Below are 6,000 nucleotides of genomic sequence, written 5' to 3' on the forward strand. Positions count from 1 at the left end.
TAGTCGTATGCGACGATCTGTTAGTACACCACCTGTGGCACTAAAGAGGCGTTCCGATAATACACTAGGAGCAGGGAAAGCCAGCACCTCCAATGTATACTGGCTATGCTCTGGCCGTGTATCCAGCTTAGAGACCCAAAACTTGAAGGGGGAAGAGCCGTGTGGGAGAACACTGAGAGGGAAAGACATGTAGTCTGTCACCATCTGACAGAAACAGTGCCTCCTGCTGACTGGAGCCGTCTGTGATGGTGTAGACATTTGTGGCGGGGACACAAAACTTTGCCATATTTAGGCCATACTGGTCTTGCCTTGTGCTGAGGCGCTGCTTCTGCTCCCTCTTTGTGCAGAGCTTCCTCCACTGCCTCGACGCACTGAGCTGCTTTGTAAAGCACTAGCAGCACTGCTCTTGGTTGGAATGGAGAACATGATGGAATGCACCAGTGTGTCATGGTACTCCCGCATTTTACGCTCTCAGTTCAACGGTGTTATGAGGCTTTGTAAGTTGTCCCAGTAGCGAGGATCTAGGAGGGTGTACACCCAATAATCAGCCGTGTTGAAAATGTGGGCGATGCGGCGGTTGTTTCTCAGGCACTGCAGCATGAAATCAACCATGTGCTGCAGACAGCCATGTGGCCAAGAAACGCTGTCCCTACTTGAAACGTCATCCCTGCCTGCTCTGCATCACTCCACCCTCGCTCTACATACTGACTACTAGAGCATTGTGTACCTCCCTCCTCTGGACAGATGTCTTCCTCCTCCATTGACTCCTCCTCATCCTCCTCACAATGTGTCCCCTGCCTAGGCCTTTGTGAGGAACCACGTAGCGCTGACTGTCCAGAAGCAGATGGCATTTGTGACTCCTCATCCTCCACCTCTTCCACAACCTCCTCCCTTAGTGCTTGCAGTGTTTTTTCAAGCAGGCAGATAAGGGGCATAGTCATGCTGACTAGTGCATCATCTGCACTCGCCATCCTCGTGGAATCATCGAAGGCACGCAAAACGTGGCAGATGTCCTTCATAGAGGCCCACTCAGTGGTAGTGAAGTGTGAATGGCGCGCAGTGCGACTTGTTTGTGCCTGATGCAGGTGGTACTCCATTACTGCTGCCTGCTGCTCACACAACCGCTCCAACATATGTAAGGTTGAATTCCACCTGGTGGGTAGGTCACATGTGATGCGATGGTCTGGAAGGTGGAATCGGCGCTGCAGAGCTGCAATTCGCAATCTTGCCATGCTGGAACGCCACAAGTGAGCGCACTCTAGGTGGACTTTGTGCAGCAGTGCATCAAGATCTGGATAGTCCCTAAAAAAACTCTGCATGACCAAGTTGAGCACATGTGCCATACATGTGATGTGAGTGAGGTTGCCTAGGCCCAGAGCTGCCACCAGATTTCGGCAATTGTCACACACTACCATGCCTGGCTGGAGATTCGCTGGCACAAACCACACGTCACTGTGCTGCTTGATGGCATTCCAGAGCTCCTGCGCTGTGTGGCTTCGATTCCCCAAAGAAATTAATTTCAATATGGCCTGTTGACGTTTGGCCACGGCTGTGCTCATATCGGTTGTAACAGGTAAGCGTTCACGGGTCCATGTGGAGGTAGACTGTGACGGCTTCCATGGTGATCCTGTGAGGAAGCTGAACCAGCTGTGTATGAGCTGGAGGAAGAGGCTACAACACCAGCTGAAGATGTGGTAGGTGGCACTGTAGGTTGGCCTAGGTCTTCAGTGTGTCTTTGTAACTCCACCACGTGCTTGGTCCGCACATGGTTTCACATATTTGTGGTATTGAGGTTGCTGACACTTTTCCCTCTTTTGACTATCTGATTACACAGCTTGCATTTGACAAAGCAAATGTCATCTGCAACTGTGTCAAAATATGACCAGACACTGCAAGTCTTGGGAGCGCCCGTTTTGGGTTTTGGAAGAGGTATGCTCCTAATGGGTGCCGAAGTGGAGGCTACAGGCAACCCAGTCTGCCCCCTCCCTCTCCCTCCTTTTTGGGCCGTTCAGGGAATCTCCTCCTCAGAGCCGCTCCCACCACCTTCCTGTACCTCACGCCATGATGGGTCAAAGTATTCATCATCTACCCTACACTCTTCAAACGACTGCTTCTCCTGGGTAGTCTCGGCAGCACAGTATGCACCAGAAAGTGGCACCTGAGTCTCATCATCAGATGCGCACTGAGGTGTGCTGACCGGAGGCACTGGCCCACCTGCCTCTTCAGATTCAGAGAGACAAAGCAGTTGTGTATCACTGCATACTGCCTCTTCTTCAATTTCTCGAATGCAGCTTGGTTGGCCCCCTCTTTCCAAGCCAAGAGATTCAGAGAAAAGAAGTAGAGATGGCTCCTGTCCATGGCTCTCTGACGGCCTGGGCAATTTGGCAGGTGGTGAAGAGACAGAAGCTTTTCAGTGCTCTGGACCTGAGAGGATGTGGCAATAATTGAAGTCGATGCGTTAGCTGCCATCCATCCAACAACAGCTTCAATTTGTTTGTCCCGCAGCAGTCGGGTACGGCGAGCTCCTACAAAGCTGCGCATAAAGGACTATTCCCTGGTAAAACTGGGGGATGCTGAGTCACTGGTGCCCGCAGCAGGCACAGAATCCCCACGTCCTCTCCTTGCAGAAACTCCATGCCAATGACTATGCACGTGCCTTACTCCCTGCCTTCTTCTTCTTGGTAGACTGATAAAGATAGGCAGAAAAGTACTAAGGGCTTAGTGTGCTTATTCCTGAACAGCTGCTAACAGGTATAAGAAACACTAATTTTATAAAGTGTGGGCTACACTTTAATATGAGCTAATCTGGCCTATATAACTGTAAAGTGGAGTGTTTGGTGAACTTTTTTAGTTGGTTTTTTTTTTAACAAAAAGACACTGGATGTGCCCAAAGATGTCAAACCGATAGTATCACAAAATTTTTGTAGCTATTACAATGCAGGAAGGTAACCTACAATGCAATAGATGAGGCTCCAAAAATTAGGCTAATACTAATCTGGCTGGGGCTGCAGGGCACAAGGCTGCAGAAAGGCTCCTCTATCTACTCCTATATAGTGTTTGCACGCAATCTAGCTGGATACGGATGGAACCACACTAATAGGAGAATTCAGGAAAAATGTGCAGCAGCGCTAATACAAAAAAGGACAATGGAACAGTATGAGGCAGTGACGCATGCTGAGCGGACTACAACCAGATGTGGCTGCAGAACAGACTACAGCATGAGCTGCACTCACACACAGAGACCTCGCAGACAGCCATGAAAAGGGCTGCAAGGCTGTAGAAAAGCTCCTCTATCTACTCCTATATAGTGTGTGCATGCAATCTAGCCAGATACGGATGGAACCACACTAATAGGAGAAATCAGCAAAAAAAGTGCAGCAGCACTAATGCAAAAAAGGACAATGTAACAGTATGAGGCAGTGACGCACGCTGAGCAGACTACAACCTGATGTGGCTGCAGAACAGCCTACAGCGTGAGCTGCACTCACACACAGAGACCTTGCAGACAGCCGTGAACAGTGCTGCAAGCAAAAAAAAGCTTCTCACACAGCGGTTGCTAAAGTAGCCTGGGTAAAGCACAATAAAGCAAATCGCTATCTCAAACTGTCCCTCAGTCAGAACAGCAGCCTCCTGTCCCTAACTGAATTCATAGCAGAGTAAACCCAAAATGGTGGCGGCGGCTTTTATAGTGCATCATGACATCATTTCAGCAGCCAATCACAGCCATGCCATTACTTACATGCCTAACATGCATAACAGGATGTGCCCACACTTCTTAGGATTCCTCATTGGCTGAATCAAATCAAACTGGGTCATTGCATTATGGGAACTTCCGATTCCGGTATTCTATATACTGAAAGTATCAGAACTCCGTATCGGAACTCTGATACCGCGAATATCGGCCGATATCCGATATCGGAATGCTCAACACTAGTCACCACACAATTGAATCAGCCAACACATGAGTCTATTGTTCTGTGTCCTGGGATCCACCCCTCGATGGGGGTGGGCTCCCCCCTACTGGTTGTTGACTCCAGCCTGATTACATGGCAGTCCATGGACACAGGCTGGGGGAGGGACACGCTGTTACAGATACAAAACTATGTAAAGCAGCCAATACAAGAGAAGATAGTATTCTGCTACAGATGGATCTGGATAAGTTGGAAACTTGGGCCAAAAGGTGGCAGATGTGGTTTAACAATAAATGTAAGGTTATACACAAGGGAAGAAGGAATCAATATTACACACTGAATGGGAAACCACTGGGTATATCTGACATGGAGAAGGACTTGGGGATGATAGTTAATGATAAATTTACCTAGAGCAGCCAGTGCCAGGCAGCGCCTGTTCAGCTTAACAGGATCATGGGGTGCGTTAAAAGAGGTCTGGATACACATGATGAGAGCATTATACTGCCTCTGTACAAATCTCTGGTTAGACCGCACATGGAGTATTGTGTACAGTTTTGCACACCGGTGCTCAGGAAGGATATAATGGAACTAGAGCGAGTACAAAGGAGGGCAACAAAATTAATAAAGGGGATTGGGGAACTACAATACCCAGAGAGATTAGCAAAATTAGTATTATTTAGTCTAGAAAAAAGATGACTGAGGGGCGATCTAATAACCATGTATAAGTATATAAGGGGACAATACAAATACCTCTCTGAGGATCTGTTTATACCAATGAAGGTGAAGGTCACAAGGGGGCATGCTCTGTATCTGGAGGAGAGGTTTTTCCACCAACATAGAAGAGGATTCTTTACTGTTAGGGCAGTGAGCATCAGGAATTTCTTGCCTGAGGAGGTGGTGATAGCGAACTCAGTCGAGGGGTTCAAGAGAGGCCTGGATGTCTTTGTAGGATGCTAGCAGGTGCGTAGGACGCAGTAACACACAGGAGACAGAAAAAGGGTTAACAGGTTCTTTATGTATAAAAACAGTAATGGTAGAAGCAGTGGGTAAGAAATGTGATTGGAGGATAGGGAAAACTCAAATGCAATAGAATGTAACAGGTTAACTTATCAGTCTCTGTGCGCTGGAGGAAGGCGGCTGGAAGATCCCATGGCGGCGCCACAGGCGGTGAGAGATGTCTCTGATCCAGTCCCGCAGATGAGCGATGCACTTTCTCCTTGCAATGACGAATCCTCCGGGTTCTTTGACACGTGATCTCCTGATCCATGCGCACGGAGAGGCAGGAGTGATGGTAGGAGGCACAGAAGAAGAAGCAGAAAGTTCAGTGAGCAAGGCCGCAGCAGGAGCACACAGTCCAGCAGACACAACCACAGGCACGGGCCGGTCCTCAGCAGGCACCGCAAGGATGGGAAAAAGCAGTGCCTCCGCAATGGTGAGCAGAGTGAAGATCTGTACTTTATCCTGGTTACTACCCGGTGAGGAAGTCTCTCTGTACTGAGGGTAGGATGCGTCGGCAGTCTGGCTAGCTGGGGTATATGCATAGCTAGCGGGCATGGGTCCGTGAAGAGGGAGTTAACCATCTTACTACTCACAAGCTCGGTCCCCACCAAGTGTCCTGTCTTCCCGCTCAAACTGCTATTTAAGTCCGACCCTCCCCCATCAGTCAGGTGCCCTGTACTGCAGCGGTCAGTAATCTCTTCCCCCTGCAACACTGGTTACAGCCCCGATGGTTCCGGTCCAGATACGCAGGAGAGACCATCAACTTGGTTCTCTTCTCTACATCTTCCTGGAGCATAACAATATTGTATCCTACAGTTATTAGGTGCTTTAGAAGGACGGAGGTCTGGGGGTTTATTCTGACAGAATATAGGCTGAGCTGGATGGACAAATGTCTTTTTTCGGCCTTGCTAACTACTGTATGTTACTATGACTACAGTATTCCTGTCTGTCAGAGACTGGTTGTAACTGCCCCTAGTCTCTGCCTGACAATCCCCCTCCTGCCTCCTTCTCCAGCCTCTCCCTGCAGCACAGAGAAATGACTCAGCTGATTGGACAAACCAGGCAGAAAAAGTCTTCTTCATATGTGAGT

This window comes from Ranitomeya variabilis, chromosome 2 (genome assembly GCF_051348905.1).
Source record: "Ranitomeya variabilis isolate aRanVar5 chromosome 2, aRanVar5.hap1, whole genome shotgun sequence".
Classification (NCBI taxonomy): domain Eukaryota; kingdom Metazoa; phylum Chordata; class Amphibia; order Anura; family Dendrobatidae; genus Ranitomeya; species Ranitomeya variabilis.